This window comes from Leopardus geoffroyi, chromosome C2, assembly GCF_018350155.1.
Source record: "Leopardus geoffroyi isolate Oge1 chromosome C2, O.geoffroyi_Oge1_pat1.0, whole genome shotgun sequence".
Lineage (NCBI taxonomy): Eukaryota > Metazoa > Chordata > Mammalia > Carnivora > Felidae > Leopardus > Leopardus geoffroyi.
In genome coordinates, this window is record NC_059333.1 from 105,361,659 (window position 1) to 105,381,218 (window position 19,560).

Sequence of the window (19,560 nt, forward strand, 5' to 3'; positions counted from 1 at the left end):
CTCTTATTCTCCAACAACCTTGTTTTCTCATTCTGGCTAACTCTAATATTCTAATTCCAATAATTCTTCAGCTGCACTAGACCCTGCACCCCACACATAGACTGTCCATCTTCCTCCCATCCCTCAGTCCCATTATGTCCTCCCTTCTCTCTCTACACATCTTAGATTCCATGGCCCATCGTTATAACCACCAACTTCAGACTCAAGTTAAATCCCAACTGTGGTTAAATTTAGTTCTTTGCTACTCTGTGCCTATTTCCAGGCTGACATATGTGGCTGGAGAAAAATATACAACCATACTCACTTTAAATTCACGACTGCTTATCCCAAGTGTGCCCTTTGTGCTGCCTGGTCTCCTCTATATTTCCCGAGTCCATTCCCTCCCACACTCTTGTAGACAACCACAACACTTCCTGAGAGAGTTGTCCAGACTTACTGTCTACAATTTCTCTCTGCCCTTTATTCTCTTTTGAACACTCTCCCATTGGTTTTGTTCTCCCATGCCACTGAAATGGCTACACCTTCCTAAATCCCAAGATTTCCCAGTCTTCCTCAAACTAGATCTATGAGCACTATTCAACTATTCTACAATCAGTTTCTGAGGCAACATTCTCTTCTGGTTCTCTTCCTGTGTTAAAACCTGTCCTCTGCTGATTTCCCCTCTCTCCCCCACTTCTAGCTACTAGAGCTGTGTTGTCCAATATGGTAGCCACTAGTTACATGTGGCTTCTTAAATTTAAATTTCAGAATAGTAAAAATTCAGTTACTTAGTTGGCACTAGTCCTATTTTAGGTGCTCAGTAGTCACCTGTGTCTAGTGGCTATCATATTAGACGGAGGAGAGAACATTCCCATCACAGAATGTTCTGTTGCACAGTGCTACACTAGAATACACAAGGCTCAGTCCTTGGGCTTGTTCTCTATCTGGAACTCACTTCCTTGGAAATGCCATCCAGATTCTTGGCTGGTGACTTCAACCCTTATACCTCTAGCCTGGACCAATCCCTAAACTCAGATTCCTGTATCTCACTGCAAACTCACCATTTCTACTTGCATGTTTAATATATGTATGTCTTAAATTTATAAGGCCTAAAACAAACTTCCATTTCCCCAACACCTGACTCCTGCAAACTCTTTACTCCCAGTCTTCCCCATTTCAGTAAATGACAGCTCCATGCTTTATGTCAATCAGGCCTAAAATCTGGGGTCATCCTTGACTCTTCCCTGCGTCTCACACCCTACAGCCCACCAGCAAATCTTCTTTGGCTGAACCTTCAAATATATCCAGAATCTGCCCACTACTCATCACCTCCACTGCCACCATTCTGAACAACCATCATCTCTCGCTTGGATTACTACAAAGGTCTTCTACCCAGATTTTCTGCTTCTGTCCTTCCAACCTCTCTTACCTTGGTAAATACTCAATACGATATCCAGGATACTTCTAAAACATAATCTGATTATATCATTTCTCAGGTTTGCTCAAAACCTTCTCATGGTCCTCATTTCATTCCCAGTAGAAGCCAAAGCCCTGCTAAGAGCTTGCAGAGATTTCTATCATCTGCCTCCTGGCACCCACAGGACCTGTTCATCCCTTCATTTGGTCCCTGCCACAAAGCCCTTTCATTAGCCCTTGATCAGGCCCAGCACCTTCTTGCCTCAGGGCCTTTGCACTTTCTGCTTCTGCTTGGAACTCTCTTGCCCTGGATAGCCTGTGACTTGCTACCATACGTTCTCCAGATCACTCCTCAAATGTTGCCTTGGCTTTGAGGTCTTCCTTGACAATCCTGTTTAACGTTATACTTCTTACTTGATGCCTCTCCCTGCCTCCACACTTTGGGGCTTTGTGTGAGAGCACACGCCTCTGCTTTGTCTTTAGCACATACCACATTTAAAATACTACATATGTTCTTGTTTGTTTATTGTTTAACTCCCAGTATCGTGTCAGCTCTATACTAGCGGGACTTTGTTTTATTTACAGTTGTCCCCAGCATTTAGAGAGTTGACTGTAGGAGTCACCTCAACAAACATTTTGTGGGTATGAATGGTCAAATAGAGGCACATATTTTTTCATTCTTAATTTTCCTAAGGTTTCAGTTACTTTGTTTTAATAACTACTTCCACCCCTTTAGTGTAAAATTCACTTCATTTCAGGCAGAATGAAAGCTAAAGGTTTTAAAATATTTCATACTAATAAACGCATTTGAAATATGTATATACACACATGTATTTTTAAGCATAACTTGTCTATAATTGTAATTTTTAGAAATTTTAATCATTTCCTCTCATAGGAAGAAATCATAATTTGAAGCGTTTAGTTAGTCTTGGTGTCTGATTTAAGTGGCAGAACTTCCTAATACTAATTCTGATTAAGGTAGGTGCGGTGGGGGAAAGGTAAAAACACCTTGATTCACTTCTTCTAAGAAAGTCGCTTTAAACTACAGAATTAACCTTAGGGCCGCCCTCCTGGAGCCATGGAAGTCTTTTTACAGAATGTCCACCAGGAGTCTGGGCAGGCAGCTGGGAATGGCCAACAAGCAGAGTTCTCCAGGTTGCCAGGTGGCCCTAGTAATTAGTAGAACTTTCATTCAAGCCTGGAAGTAACTGGCTGATCCCAACTAAGATCAACTGGCCCAGGGAGAGATGACTCCCAGGACCTAATGACCTTTGCTGTCGGTCCTGAGGCTGGGAATCCAGGGCAGCAGACTAATCCCCACCCTGAGGCCCAGGCCTCATCTAGGGAGACAGGAGGAGAGAAGGGGGCGGGGGGGAGGATCTGTGGGAGAACTCAGCCTTCTGGTGGCCCCACCTTAGGCCACTGGCCCACGTGATAAAGAGTGGGAGGCAGATTCTCAGATGGAGTGCCTGGTCCAAATCAGAGCTTAATCGAAAGGACAAGCTGTATTATATGTCCCTGTAAATTCCTTGGAAAAGTAAAGATTTCTCTGCTATGCAAATAACCATTTCCTTAGGAAGCAGTTCAGGGATGGGGAAATGTTTTCTTAATTGAAGCCACTGGGTGGCAAGAACATGCAAGTGACAGTCAAACAGAAAAAGCAAAGCAATTTACCTTTAGTGGTGGTGCTTTTCCGTTTTGTTTTGTTTTCCTCAGAAGATGTATGGATATGGGTTAGAGAGAGTGGGGTGTTATTTTTTTTAAGTTTTTAAGTTTATTTATTTATTTATTTAGAGGGCACAGGGGCGGGGCAAACAGAGATGGAGAGAGAGAGAATCCCTGTGCAGAGCCTGACACAAGGCTCAATCCCATGAACCATGAGATCATGACCTTAGTCAAAATCAAGAGTCGCCTGCTTAACTGACTGAGCCACCCAGGTGCCTCGAGAGTGGGGTGGTTTTAAAATATGTCCAAAATTCTTTGGTGCTCTTCTCTTAATGAAGTGGGACCTAATTCCCTTCTCCCTGAGTGAAGGCTGGACTTAGAAAAGAAAAGCAGAAGTGACACTAGGTTTAAAAAGACACATCTGCTTTCTCTCTCTCCCATTCTTTCTCCTCAGTCACCTGTACTGGGGGAAGTTAGCCACTCTGTTATAAGAACACTCAAGCAACCACTGGCAAGGGTCACATGGTGAGGAATGGAGGCCAGCCTCCATCCATGTGCATGAGCCAACTTGCAAGAGGACCCGCTCAAGTCTCGGGAGAACTACAGCCCCGACGAACATTCTGACCATGATCTCAGGAGAGACTCTGTGCCAGGACCACCCAGCTAAGCAGCTCCCAGATTCCTGACCATCTGAAACTGTGAGATAACAAATGTTTGTTGTTTCAAGCTGTTAAATTTTATAGTAAATGGTTACAAAACAATAGATAACTAAGACAGAGGGCAAGGACCACATAATTAGATTTTTTCATTTAAAAATTAAGAACCTGGGGCGCCTGGGTGGCTCAGTCGGTTAAGTGGCTGACTTTGGCTCAGGTCATGATCTCGCGGTCCGTGAGTTCGAGCCCCGCGTAGGGCTCTGTGCTGACAGCTCAGAGCCTGGAGCCTGTTTCAGATTCTGTGTCTCCCTCTCTCTCTGACCCTCCCCCGTTCATGCTCTGTCTCTCTCTGTCTCAAAAATAAATAAACATTTAAAAAAAAAAAAATTAAGAACCTGAAACATAGACCTTTTTTTTACCTTAACAAAATTATAATTTTCCAGAAAGGGAAAGGACTTATGCATTTCCACAGACTAGGGCAGGGCCTCTAAGCAGGTTACACCTGATCCTGCTCAGTGACCATGGCTCGGAAACTTGGCTTCTCCAAGCCTCAGTGCCTCCTCTTGGTGTGGTTATGCGGGCTGCATGAGCTCATGAGAGCAAAGCCTCTGGCACTAAGGAAGCTCATGGCAGGGATTCCTGGACCCTAGGCTGGCCTACATGCAGAGGCCTTGCAGACTCCCAGACAGTGCTCTGCCCACAGCTCAATTCTGCCCCTTCCTGGGGAAGCGGATATGAATCTGAGGTGATTAGGAGAGGAGATAGCAGAGAAAAGTTGATGGCAAATTGTTCAGGAGGTTTACAAGGGATCAGCTTTGCTACACCATTATACACTCATTTCCACTTGAGTTTTGAATCTCAGAGCGTTACTGAAGTATACCCAGCTATTGCTTCCAGCTTTTCTACTGCTTTTTATCCCTAGCACATTAGTGTTAGACACAGCACTGTGACTGGGAGCCATGTGATAGGAGCATTGCAGGTACTGCTTTGTGTAAAAAGCTTTCTTTATTTAGCACCATTTGGGGACGAGTGAAATTTCCACACAATGGTAGCTTACTCCTCCGCACACACTCGTGTCCTACTTGAGTGTAATATACGTGGACTTTATAAACACTTTTGCTGATCACTGTTGACTTCGTTGTCTGACTTTAGGGTATCTGTCTAGGTTTCACTTAGCCTCAGTTGCTGAAGGTCTTGAGAGGGGACTGCACGTTTATTTTAAATTCGGGTTCTTAGATTATAGCACATTGTAAGTATATGTGTATAAAAAAACAAAATCCAAACAATGGGGGCACTGAAGAGTCTGGAAGACCGTATTCCCAAGGCCATTCAAAACCAAGACGTAGAGGCTATGATTGGCAGAAAACACAGAGATGAAAGTACAATGAAGAATTTAACCAGGAGATGACAACTTACACTCAATTCTTCCTCTGTCGTCACTTAGTTGACAAGAAGTATTAATCTACTTGGTAATTCACCATAGGTCACTTGGGTTGACTTAAATCTGATTTAATCAGTAGTAAGGTGTTCTTTTTATAGTAATCCATGGGGGCAACTGGATGGTTCAGTCGGTTGAGTGTCCAACTTTGACTCAGGTCATGATCTCTCAGTTGACAAGTTCGAGCCCTGCGTCGGGCTCCGTGCTGACAGCTCAGAGCCTGGAGCCTGCTTCTGATTCTGTGTCTCCCTCTCTGCCCTCTCCCCCTCATGCTCTGCCTCTGCCTCAAAAACAAATATAAACATTAAAAAAAAAAATTATTGTAATCCATGAAGAAAATAAGCCAAATTATAGGCATTTTTAAAAAGACAGCTACAGAAGTACAGATATGGGCAAATACCTAGAATGGCCACACACAAAAGAGGGAAATTACTTTAAACCCAGCTAAGCACATCTCAAAGTGATTGGTTTCCAGGGAAAGAAAGATGTAACTCAGTGTCCATGTTGCTTTATATGACACTTAAGGCTAACAGAATCTGCTCAGTGCTGGTTTTACTGATGACACCCTGTTGCCTGCTTTTCCTTTTCAGACCCTACCAGCCATGCATGGCAATCATTCTTAATCCATAAAGAAAATTCTTTACCTGAGCATGGATTATGTTCTCAATATCCATGGGCTGCTGTTGGCATAATTTTATTCATGACAGATTTTTACTTCCTTCGCTTAGTCCATACATTTTTTATTGAGTACTTAAGACAAAGCAGGCATGTTAATAGGTACTAGGAATATAGAGATGAAAGAAGACATATCCCCACTATCAAGGTGCAGACAGGCATATAAACAGACAATTATACATTGCATATTTACATTATTTAGACATAGTACATATAATAGGTTAGGGCATCTAAGCAAGTCTGGGAAAGGGAGGGGTCAAGCAAGATTTTCTGGAGTAGTTGATGGCTGAGCTGAATTCCTGTGATGGGTAGGCATTAACCTGGCAGGTAAAGGACAGAGTGAACATTTCAGGCAGAAGATACAGCAAAGGCATGGAAGCTAAGAACAGCATGAATTAGGCAGTTCAGCAGAGTGGTTTTGGTAGAGCATAAGAAAATAGCAAGAATGATACCAGAGATAAGTAGGATACAGATTTGGGAGGCCTCTCATGCCAAATTTAGGAGTTTAGGCTTTACCCTGAGGAATTCATTAAAAGGTTTGAGAAGGAGACCCACCTGAACGGGTAGACAGGTGGGTAAATCGCAGGAGAGATTTAAAGAAGGCCAGAGAGAAGCTGTAGCAGTTGGGTGAGAATTCGTAGCATTTGTAGAATGGGAGTGGCATCTGTGATGGGGAGGAGGATGATTTGAGGCATCTTTAGAAGAGTTGGTGACTGAGTGGTCATGGATATCATGGATATGATGACGGAGGCCACTGCCATTAACTGATATGAAGGACACTGGCATAGACTCAACTTCTCTAAAGAAGAAGATGACGATAATGAGTTAGTTCTGAACATGCATTGGGGATGGTTTACAATTTATTTATTCCCCCACTGTCTTCAAAAGGCAAAGGAATGTATCAGTTATACTACAGCCTAAAATAAAGGTAGCAAGTGCTGTGTTAATGGAGGATATCACTCATCTATCAGAACACACTTGCTCACACAGTCCAAACACAGCTTCAGCATCCTTCTCCACACATTGCTCTGTCCCTGCAAGGCAGCCATCATATGTTTCAGCACAACAGGGTGGACACCACCCATCCAATGGAGAGTACGTGCATTGGAAACCCACGTTTCTCTCCAATCTAAAGGCTTGAGAGAGTACTGTTCTTTAAAAGATACACGTGTGGGGCACTGGGTGGCTCAGTCAGTTAAGCATCTGACTTTGGCTCAGGTCATGATCTCACAGTTTGTGAGTTCGAGCCCCGTGTTGGGCTCTGTGTTGACAGCTCAGAGCCGGGATTCTGCTTTGGATACTGTGTCTCCCTCTCTCTCTGCCCCTCCTCCACTCACATTCTGTCTCTCTCTCTCAAAAATAAATAAGCATTATAAAATTAAAAAAATAAAATTAAAAGATACACATCGTGATTTGGAGATATCCTTAAAGTGAAGTATGCCTAGCTGAATTAAATAAGCAAGACCACATTGATCTTGAGTACCAAAGTCAATGGGAAGTCTTAACATATTTCTGAGAGATTCCTAACTTAGGTGAAGGTTAAGGCAGGGCAGACCATGGTAATTGATACGATCTGATTTAACATTTGCTAACTGCCTATGTGATGGGCCAGAGTTTCTCAGTATGGCTTCAGCAGGACACAAGCCTAGGAGATGCTCCCTGGAGGGTGTCAGGAGTGGGGAAAGGTCTTCCTGATGAGTTAAGGTAAGATGATTTACATTACCATCCTCCTCCTTGAGACCACAAGGCACAGCAATATATTAAAGACTGAGAAAACCTACAGTAAAGACATACATTTAACCTAATTTAGCCTAGCATCACCAAAAGTTATATTGGCCCTGGAAGCCTTCTATCACATGATACCAATGAACTGCCACTGAAATTAGGAATATTTCAATCCTCAAAACATACCCATTTTCCCAATGAGCAACAGAAGCTCTAAAATCACACAAAAAGAAAGTTGGCAGGGGAGATCTTAAATTCAGACTTTCCCTTTCTGGCTTCAGGACAGAGTTCACAGAATCAGATGAATGGAGCAGTAAATGTTCAGGGTCTGGGTTGATATTAGGTGACACATTTGCTGTGTCAAGGGAATGTCTGGGTCGGCTCCAATATTCTCACTGGGTCAGTGAAGGCTTTTTGCGGTGTTTCTCCATCAAGGCTGATACCTCATCCTGTTTCCCAAGTCTTCCACCATTGGCCACTGTTTTCTAGCTTCTATAAAACACTATTCCATTCACTCTGCTATGGCCTCAAGAATTCTGGCCTTAAGGCCTTTGTTCATGCTGTTACCACTCCCTGGAAACCTTAGAGATCATTTGGTGCAGGCTGGTTCCCCAGGAAGCCAACTGAGATGGAGGTCACCAGGAGGAACTTCATCAAGGAGCACGCTGGGGATCTACAGCTGGGAGGGACTAGAGGAAGTAATATAGGGCAGAAGGAGAAGCCGGCTGCTAATGCAGCTGCAGAAAAGCCTAGCTCATCCTGTAAGGGAGCTCTGGGGCTGGGATGGCTCTTCAGAGTTGACCCAAGCTGAGAAGAAAGGGTCAGCCTTTAAGTCCCCCACCATCAACCAGACATTAGATATGGGCTGCCCTTGGGCAAGGCAGCTATCTTTGGCCATGGGCAATTCCCCAGAGAGGCTCCTGGAAGAGAACTGTTGACTGTTAATATTCCAAGCAGCTGGGGGGAATGAGTGCTCCAGTTCCGAAGGCAGGTAGGGTGGGGTCATGGATCTGGGCTGCCTGATAGTGCCCTCTACGTGGTTCAGGTCATGTTTTCCTACTCAGTTACTCAAGTCCATTGAGTTGTCTGCATTCTGTAGATGCCAAAAGAACTTGGTGTCTGGGCTGTGGGCTCTGTTGCACTAACCTTACTTTTAACACGTTTCATGGGTTTTACCTCCCTACATAGATTGCAAAGCCTCACAAAAGTTTTATATTTCCCTTGTGTCCTTAGTAGGGTTTAAGAAAGTGATCAAGAATCACTAATACATGTAGCAGAAAGGGTTAGGGATTTGAAGCCTGAATTCCTAATTTTATATCCCAGAACTGCCACATTAGAGATGTATAAAATTATGCACATCAGTTATGTCTATGAGTTTTATCTGCATCATTTATAATGTGGGAATACTAAAAACCCTTAGTTTACCCAAGCTCCAGGGTTGCTGTGAGAATAATAAGATGGTAAACTGAAAATGCTCTGTAAACTAATAAACTAAAATCAGTGTTTCCCCATGTTGAATACCAGACATCCATTAAGGGGAAAAATATTGGGCCAATAAATGTAAAACTAGGTATAAATTCTTTATGCTGATAATACATAAAATAAATTTACAAATATAAACAAAAATGATATACAACCAGTTAATTACAGTGAACAAATACTGAGTTATTGTGACAGATCATGTTGCTTTATTGGCTTTCACACATATGGTACTAACTATAAGGCAAAGGTTCATTTGGGTTGGATATGCCAATTTTTTTTAGTGTATTTATTTTGAGAGAGAGAGCGAGCAAGAGCTGCAGAGAGACAGAGAGAGAGGGAGACAGAGGATCCCAAGCAGGCTCTGCACTGACAGCACAGAATCCAATACAGGGCTTGAGCCCACCAACCAATGAGATCATGAACTGAGCAGAAATCAAGAGTCGGATGCTCAACTGACTGAGGCACCCAGGTGCCCAGGATATGCCAATGTTCTGTGTGCCCTGCAGTTATTTGGTTTCTTCACCACTTGTATTCATTTTCCACTGTGAAACTGATCATTTATATAATGCACCAAGAATCATTTACCCTTCACAGGAAAATATTATTTATGTATGTTAAGTCTACTTCTATTCCTTTAACTTTCTATTTTATTTGCCAATTAGAACATGAATCAGGATTTCAATTTAGCAGAAAAAAGTCCGTAAAACAGTGACTTCAGAAACTAAGGAATAAAAGATGTATGAGATTTATACACTGAAAACTATAAATTACTGCTGTGAGAAATTAAAGACCTAAAAAAATGGAGAGACATTCTATATTCATGGATTACATCACTCAGTATAATTAAGATGGCAATTATCCTCGAACTGACCTATAGATTCAACACAGTTCCTATCAAAATTCCAGTAGACTTTTGGTAGAAATTGATAAGCTGATCCTAAAGTCTATGTGGAAATATAAAGGATGCAGAAAAGTGTTTTTAAATACAACACCAAAAGCATAATATATAAAAGAAAAAACATGGGAAAAATACACTTCATTTAAATTAAAAACTTCGGTGTTTCAAAATTATCAAAAATAAAGTGAAAATATAAACCACAGTCTGGAACAAAATATGTGCTGATAGTATTTCTGATAAAGGATTTCTAACCAGAATATATAAAAATCTCTTTATAAACTAATAAGAGACAAACCCATTAAAAAATGAATAAGCACATGAAAAGATGCTCAATATCATTAGTCATTAGGGAAATGCAAATTAAAACAACAGTAAGATCCCATTTCATGACCAACAGAATGGGTATAATCAAAAAGACAAAATAATTATTAGTGAGAATACGGAAAAACTGGAACCCTCATACATTGCTGGTGAGAATGTAAGGTGGTACAGCAACTTTGAAAAACAGTTTGGCAGTTTCTTTAAAAAAAGTTAAACAGGGGCGCCTGGATGGCTCAGTTGGTTAAGAGTCTGACTCTTGATTTCAGCTCAGGTCATGATCTCACGATTCATGAGATAGAGTCCCCACTTGGGGTTCTCTCTCTCTCTCTCTCTCTCTCTCTCTCTGTCCCACCTCCACTCGCATGTACTCTCTCTCTCTCACTCCCTCTATCTCAAAAATAAATAAATTTTTAAAAAGTTAAACATAAATTTACCATATGACCCTGTAATTCCACTCCTAAGTATCCACCCAAGATCAATGAAAACACATGTCTCACAAAGACACGTATGTGTTCATAGCAACCTTACTCATATCAAAGGAGTAGAAACAATCCACATGTCCATGAACTGATGAATGGATAAACAAAATGTGGGATAGCTATATAATGGAATATGATTTAGCAATAAGAAAGAACTACTGATACATGCTACTACATGGATGAACCTGAAAACCAGCAAGCTAAGTGAAAGAAACCAGATGCAAAAGAATTACACATCGTATGATTCTGTTTATATGAAATGTCCAGAAAAGGCAAATCTATAGGAACAGAAAGCAGATGAATACTCGCCTAGGGTTGGGAGTGGGATTTGGTAAGCAGGATCTTCTTCTACATTTGAGTAGTGGCGATGTTTGCACAACTTTGAAAATTTACTAAAAATCATTGAATTATACACTTAAAACAGGTGAATTTCATGGTATATAAATTATCACACTAAAGCTATTTAAAAAAATTTTTTTTAGTTTATTTTCTGAGAGAGAGAGCAGGGAGGGGCAGAGAGAGAGAGAGAGAGAGAGAGAGAGAGAGAGAGAGAATCCCAAGCAGGCTCCATGTTGTCAGTGCAGAGCCTGATGTGGGGCTTGAACTTACAGACTGTGAGATCATGACCTGACCGAAATCAAGAGCCAGTCACTTAAACAACTGAGCCACCCAGGCACCCCATCACACTAAAGCTATTTTGAATATCAGCTTATGGTTCTCATATAATAAGTAGTGTGTAGATAGCCATATCCATCACTGTCATGATGTTGTGGGGTTTTTTTGTTTGTTTGTTTGTTTGGTTGGTTGGTTGGTTGTTTTTTGTGGGTTTTTTTTGTAGTCATCAGAGACTCAGACTCATCCCATTTGCAGCCATCCCTAGCATGTTTTCCTGCCCTCGTGGTCATAACTCAATCTCTTTCCAGCCTAGAAAAGGAGAAAGAACAGACAGTGCAAAATGCATTAGCCTCTAAGTAGCCATGTTTAAGAATCTTTCTGGGAAGCCCCACCCAATAACTCTCTTACATATCATTGGCCAGAATGATATGTGTCACATGGCCATTCTTAACTTCAAGAGAGTCTGGGTAATACAGGAATATTGCCACCTGCAGTCAAATCAGGGTTCTGTTAGTAAGGAAGTAAGAAAGAGTGGATGTTGGTAGAGCAGCTAGCAATCTCTGAGGTGGAGAAATACTTCTTGGTGTCAATGTAAACACAAATAGAACCAGAATGGCTTACATAATAGGGTAGTACTCAATTATAAAGTGACAATCCAGGTGATCCAGAATATGCTTACTATTAATGGGTTCTTATCAAAATGAAAACAAAAGCAATCAAATTCTCAGTGAAAACATAAGGGCTCCAGAGAAACTATCTGTTACTCTGTTGAGAAACACTGAACAGAATAAATGTTCAATGTTGCTTGCATTTTTATTTAAAAGACAAAAAAGACTTATTTAACCCAACATAAGTTGGGTACTGGGCCATTTGGTGTAGTAGAAAGAACAGGGTCTTTGAGTTTAGAAATGTCTGGATTCAAAAGTTGGTCAAATCCTTTAAAAAATATGCCTGGGGCAAATTTTGTAACTTAGCTAAGTCTCAACTTCCTTGTCTCTACAAGGAGAATAATAACACCTGCTTCAAAGGGTTATTTGAGGACCAAATAAGACAGCAGGTATAAAGCACGTGCCCATGCATTAGCTTCCCTCCGGTCAAATCACACTGCAGCATGGTACAACGGTGCCTCATATACCCAAACAAAGAAGAACTCCAATTTTCTTCCTTGCCAAAATTAAACAGCTGTGTCAGAGTTCTCCAGCATGGTTTCCCCATATTTCTCTGGCTGAGACTTTTTCTCAAGAGAATTCCTAATTAGTTATTATCTATTCAACACACACACACACACACACACACACACACACACACTCTCACATATGCCAATGTGGTAGGGGTGGGGGAACAAAAACAAAACAAAGCCAAAAACACATTGAAGCCAAAAGTTAACCTGTGGAGAACAAAATTCAAAAAATACTTTTACTTTTCTACCCAGTGTTGTAACCTTCCTAATGGTTAATGCTCCTTTTACAGAGTCACAGAGAGCACTTAGAAAAACACACCAACCAAATTTATGTACTTCGCACGTTTAAAAAATGTAAAACCTGTGTCAAGTGCTTGTGAAAGCAGATGTGCAGGAGAGGGGTCTACTGGCATGAACACCAGGTCATCCATTACTTGCCCATTATTCATACCTCAGTTCCATGAAACCAACATGGAGTCCCTTCCATCACTTTCTCCCTGAAGCACCAATACAGCTTAACACAGGACTGTTCACACTGGCTGATTGGGATTGGCTTGCAACTTAAGTAGTCTTCTAAGTCTTGGTTAAACACCGACTGAATAAAATTGTATTTCTGTAAGAATACTATGTACCTTAAAAGAGAGGAATGAATGCAAAGTGGAAACCTGCAATGTGTCAACCGAAAGCTAGAATATTTAGTGTCCATTGTCATTCTCTACAAAATACCAAAATTGTATTAATAACGATAAGTCTTTGAGCCCTGGCAGCTGCATCCGGTGGCTCTGCGGCCGTCACCAAGCCACAAAACGAATATATTGAGTTACGCCGGAAGCACTATGGCTATCGTTTGGATTACCATGAGAAAAAGAAAAAGAAGGAAGGTTGAGAGGCTCATGAACGTTCAAAGAAGGCAAAAAAGATGATTGGTAAGCTTTACCATAAACAGCGCCACGCTGAGAAAATACAAATGAAAAAGACCATCAAGATGCATGAAAAGAGAAACACCAAGCCAAAGAATGAAAAGGCTCCACAAGGAGCAGTACCTGCGTATCTACTGGACAGGGAGGGACGGTCCCGAGCTAAAGTACTTTCCAATATGATTAAACAAAAATGAAAAGAGAAAGCAGGAAAATGGGAAGTCCCTATGCCCAAAGTTCGTGCCCAGGGAGAAACAGCAGTATTAAAAGCTATTCGAACAGGAAAGAGAAAAAAGAAAGCATGGAAGAGGATGGTTACTAAAGTCTGCTTTGTTGGAGATGGCTTTACTCGAAAACCACCTAAATATGAAAGATTCATTAGGCCAATGGGCTTACGTTTCAAAAAGGCCCACGTAACACATCCTGAATTGAAAGCCACCTTTTGTCTGCCAATACTTGGTGTAAAAAAGAAGGCTTCATCCCCACTATATAGGTCTTTGGGTGTTATTACCAAAGATATTGTCATTGAGGTGAACGTGAGGGAGTTGGGCCTTGTGACACAAGGAGGCAAGGTTATTTGGGGAAAATGTGCCCAGGTTACCAACAATCCTGAAAACGATGCATGCATAAATGCAGTCTTGCTGGTTTGACAGCACTTTCAGACAAGTAACTCTTGACAATTACTGAAGGCTACTCACCAGTTAGGAAAACACCATTACTGTGGTGGTTCTCTGAATACAGCCAGACAGCCTTACTTACCTGCAGCCATCAAGAGAACTATGTATTCTATTGTAAGCAACATTAAAATAGGCTTATTTACAAATTGGTCTTTATTTTTTAGTCTGTTTAGCATTTAGACGTGCATAAATCTGAATAATGTTTTAAAAAGCAATTATACGGGAGCCTGGGTAGCTTAGCCAGCACTCTGTGCTGACAGTGCGGAGCCTGCTTGGGATCCTGTGTCTCTCCTTTCTCTCCCTGCCCCTCCTCCTCTCCCTTTCCCTTAAAATAAAGATTTAAAAATGCATTTAAAAAAGATTTAACAAAAATAACAGTACGTCTTGACAATAAATGGCACTTCCTTTACTTAAGAGACAAGAGGAGGCCAGCAAAACTGGTACGATACTTTTGGATGCAGGGATACAGTCTGATTTGTCCAATCACTTTGCATCAGTGGTTTCATTTTTTTCCACATCCATGACCCATCTGACCACCATGGCGCTTACCTGCCCGTTTTCCTTCTCCCTGTGAAAAGGGGAAGAGAGGGAGAGAGCGTGACTTCTCTCCTGGAAGGCATCTTACAGGCTGCATGACAGGAGGGGCCCTGGATGGAAGCCGCACAGCTCTCTTCAGCGAGCGGCAGCTTGGCCTGCCAAAACCAAACAGCTGTCGGAAGTTCTACAGCTGCGGCTGCCGCTGCCACCATTTCCCAGAACTCTCTCCCAGACCTCAGATTGAGAAATCCTAGCTGTCCTTCGGTGCCCTCCACGGCCAGTGGCAGTTCATTTCCACTGCTGGGTTTGTGCAAGATTTTTCTTATCCCGAGAAATGCCATGTGACACTTGAATTGGAAGTCAATCAAAAGCAAAGCACAGTAAGACCATACTATTATTCAATTTTCTTGAGATTCATCTAATATTAGAATGACCATTTTCCTGCCTTTCCTCTCCACACCTACCCCAAAACATGGAACACAAGCAATATCCTGTTCCCTCAAAGCCACAGACCAAGGGCACCCCATCTAACACAGCTTCGCCCACAGCTCCAAGCAGACCTCATGGTAGCAGTGCTTGTTGATTTGGTTAAAATAACGCCCTGCATAACGAGTAGCCTTCTCAGCTATCCTACCAGGTAGTGGCATTTCACATCACAAAACGTGCTTTCATATACATATGCACATATTCCGAATATAATTCGTTGCTTTGTAGTGGTTGTTTTGTGACCACAATTAGGCTGATATATTTGATGTATTTGATATTTACAAGTGAAAGCGGTGACTGGGGAAGGGGGCAGGAGAGCTGAGTAACATTTGGGTTCTTCATTTACTCACACGAGAATTCGCTAAGCATCGGTGTGCCAGTGGCTGGCGCTTTGGGCTCATTAAAGTACTTCCAGAAGTTTCATTTTGCTCACACCCTCACTGTGTGAGGGGATGGCACAAGATTTTGTGATTCTGTGATCCTTTCAAAGGTTAACCCAAATCTCTGGATTCCCTGTCCAATGCTCTACTTCAAACACTAGGGGTCAGCAGCCTTCCAAAAGTCACCGGTCAAGGGCCGAGCCCAAGTTCTGGGGTCTGGGGTCCTGGGGTGCTGGTAGAGTGCGGGTTGGGGCTGATTGAGTTCAAAAGATACTAGTGCTTTCCCAAAACCTAGTCCCAATCTTTTATAAATACAACCTTTACTTTTATTTGGGTACCCTCAGCTTCTTGTGCAAAGCCCAGGTGCTTGGGGGAAGTTAATCTGGCAGTGGGATTTGCGGCTCAAAGTTAACTTGCATTATTCCACCTCCCAGCTTCCCGTATTGGGTCAGGGACAAACATGTGACCCTATTTGGACCTATTTGGACCCTATTTGGACCAGTAAAGATTGAGGAGAAATTTGCTGCAATGACACTGAAAGTAGTTTCCCTGCTTTTCCTTCAGTAACCACCTCCCTCCCCTCCACTCCTTCCCTACCTCCCTCTCTCCTCCTCACACCCACCCCCCACCCGCCCTGATGATGAAAAAACCAAAAGCCCTAGAGATACAGTCATCTGGAAACTACAAATGTGTAGGGACAGCTATACAATGAAGGCAACTGCAAAAAAAACAAAAACAAAAACAACCCACACAGAGTGCTAAAAGCAAGACCTTGGGAAAGCAACAAACTGGGGAAAGAATAGGGCTCCAGCCCAGCTCTTTGCTACTGACCTCCCTCCCCTGGAGAGCTCTAAGCTGTCTACTCCTCTGTCTCTACAACAGTGGCAGTTCCCATAGTTCCCTGGTTCAGTAAAGAACCAAGGAGAGGGTTGAGGGAGTCCCCATACAAGTCCAGGGACCAGGACAACTGACCCCCACATCTCTGCTTTCCTTACGCTATTATACAAAAAGAAACACTGAATGGGTCCTCGCACTTTCTTGCATTTTTTAAGATGAAGGGGTATGGTGATAACGGGCATGGATTTTGGAGTCTACTGGACCCAAGTTCAAATTTCAGCAACTCTCCTTACTAGTTATGTGACTCTGAGCTTTTCTGTCTATAAAATGAGAATGAATAAAGCCTACCTTTCAGAGTTGTTTTGAAGTTTAAGCATAATAACATATGCAAAGGGTTTAGCATTCAAAAAATAGTTGCTAGGATTATTTCAATAATCCTTGAAATGAAAGAGCACTATGACAGGAGAAAGCATAAGAAAACCAAAAACAAAAACAAAAAGCAGCCAGGTCCCTAAACATTCTTCCCAATACATACATTTACTTCTCACCCATGACAAGATACCCTGAGTGTATATGTGCTAATGAGAGAAGGTTGCAAAACCTTCAAAATCCATGGGCCTCATGGACCCAGTATCCATGTCAGGGCAGCTCAGACCTGCAAATGGAAATTTCAAGCTTCTGAACGTAAGTGCAACTTTTGAGCTAGTGATTCATTAATGATGTGATTCCTCAGGTAGGGAGGTCTTATTTGTAGTGAAGCAGTATTCAAAAGAGCTACCAAAAAAGATAAAATTGTCATCCTTGCTTTTTTTTTTTTTTTTAAAGACACAGGCTCCTAAAGATTTCTATCATTCATTCAAAGGCAGATACCCGGAGCAAAAGGTTAGGACCTGCATTTGTATGTTCGTTCCAGGATTCCCATCCAAGGCAAGGCATATGCAGTAAAACCTTGGATTGCGAGTAACTTGTCCTGCAAGTGTTTTGCAAGATGAGCAAACATTTCTAATAAATTTTAACTTGATAAATGAGCAATGTCTTGCAATACGAGTAGTACGTGACGCTAAATGTCGCACGATCACAACTGAGCCGAAGGTTCTTGAAATTCACTTCGATATAAAATTGCTTTGGATTACAAGCATGTTTCCAGAATGAATTATGCTCGCAAGCCAAGGTTTTACTGTATAAGGTATCGGCCAACAGAGGACCACAGGCAATCTCTCTCTGTTACACGGTTATCTCCTTTTCATTCTTTCTGTGACAGACATCACTTATCTCCCAGTATCTGTTCTCTCCCTCTTTCTCATTGATAGAATATCTCCCCACCCCCACACCCCAGGATGACACTACATTTTCCAGCCTCCCTTGCAACCAAGTGTGTGTACTCACGCACCTGTGAGTACATTCTGGCTAAACAGATCTAAACAAAGGTGTCATGTGTGGCTTTGGAAAGTGTCCTTAAAGGAAGGGAGATGTGTCCTTCCCCCTTCCTACCAGCTGGATTACAGTGTAATAGAAGGTGTTCAAGCAGCGAGCCTGGATGATGAGGAAGAAAGCTATGTTACTGAGGATGATGGAGCAGCAAAACTGAAAAAAATCTTCATTTTGAAACTGCCTTATATTCCTGACCTCCACACTTCTTTTACATGCATGAGAAATAAAATTCCATCTTGTTTGAGGTACTGGCATTTGGGGCTTTTTTGTCACTCACAGCTAAACCTAATCTGAACTGATACTTTCCTATATCCATCGTTTATGTTTTCTCCATTCATCTGTGAGACCAGACTGCACTGTTTTTAACATGACAAGCCACTTACGAATGGGGTATGGATTCATCAGTCATTCCCATCATACTCCCCAAATCCCACTCACATCCTACAAAATGAATTCTACCCACGGTGTAACATCAGAAAGGTCACCTCCCAGACATGGAAAGAAATAGAGATTAAAAAAAAAAAACAACAAAAAACCAAGAACAAAACCTTTTTGTTTGTTTTACAGAAAACCCTATCTATTCAAGATGACTGCTTTCTCCTATTTTAGCCAGCAATTTTATGAAACGAAGACTATTTTCTTAGTGACGTAAACTCCTCAAATGCTTGCTATCAGTTACAAATAAAATACTTGCTACATGCAAGCATCAATTAGACACAATGTAGTAAAAGACACTGTACTCTGGAAGAAGGTCATGGGCCTTGGCTTCAGATCTAGGAGCACTTCTTGGCTTTGCCACTTACTTGCAATGTGACCTTGGTAAGTAATTTAACCCTTTAGTACTTCCAGTTTCTTCATCGATAAAATGAAACCTCATACAATACACCTGACCCTTGAACAACATTGTTTTGAACTGCATGCCCACTTACACACAGATTTATTTCAATAAATACAGTACAATACTGTAAATGTATTTGCTTTTCATTTTTTAAAGTTTATTTATTTTTATAGAGAGTCATTGGGGGAGGGGCAGAGAGAGGGAGAGAGAATCCCAACTCACGAACTGAACCATGAGGTCATGACCTCAGTCAAAATCAAGAGTCAGATGCTCAACTGACTAAGCCACTCAGGCACTCCTATATTTGCTTTTTAAATGATTTTCTTAATATTTTCTTTTCTTTAGCTTACTTTATTATAAGAATACAGGGGCGCCTGGGTGGCTCCGTCGGTTAAGCATCTGACTTAGGCTCAGTGTGTGATCTCAGTTTGTGGATTCGAGCCTCGTGTCAGGCTCTGGACTGAAAGTTCAGAGCCTGGAGCCTGCTTCGGATTCTGTCTGTCTCTCTCTCTCTCTCTTTCTCTCAAAAATAAACATTAAAAAAAAATTTTTTTTTAAAAGGATACAGTACTTAATACATGTAACATACAAAATATGTGTTAATCAACTGTTTACATCATCAGTAAGGCTTCTGGTCAACAGCAGGCTATTAGTAGTTAAATTTGGGGGAAGCCAAAAGTTGTATGCAGATTTTCCACTGCAGGGGGCCTGGCACTCCTAACCCCTGCACTGTTCAAGGGCAACTGTACTTGCAGAAAAATCAAATGAGCTAATATGTGCAATGCACCCAGCACACAAATAGATGGTTTAATAAGAAAAGTTTCTTTTGTTTGTTCTTTTTTGTTAGAAATGAAAGACTATGGAGTTTAGCTTGGTAGAACTGTGTCTTATAAAGTCTTTTTAGTCTCTAAAACTTACTAGTTATAGA

General features: G+C 41.7%; 1 protein-coding gene and 1 pseudogene across 5 annotated transcripts in view; one reads left to right on the plus strand and one right to left on the minus strand.

Annotated features, from left to right (window-relative positions):
* LOC123611318 (schwannomin-interacting protein 1) overlaps positions 1 to 19,560 on the minus strand; it is a 573,615-nt gene that overhangs the window by 68,946 nt on the left and 485,109 nt on the right. The gene's annotated exons all lie outside the window — the stretch shown is intronic.
* Positions 13,287 to 14,151, plus strand: LOC123611319 (annotated as a pseudogene).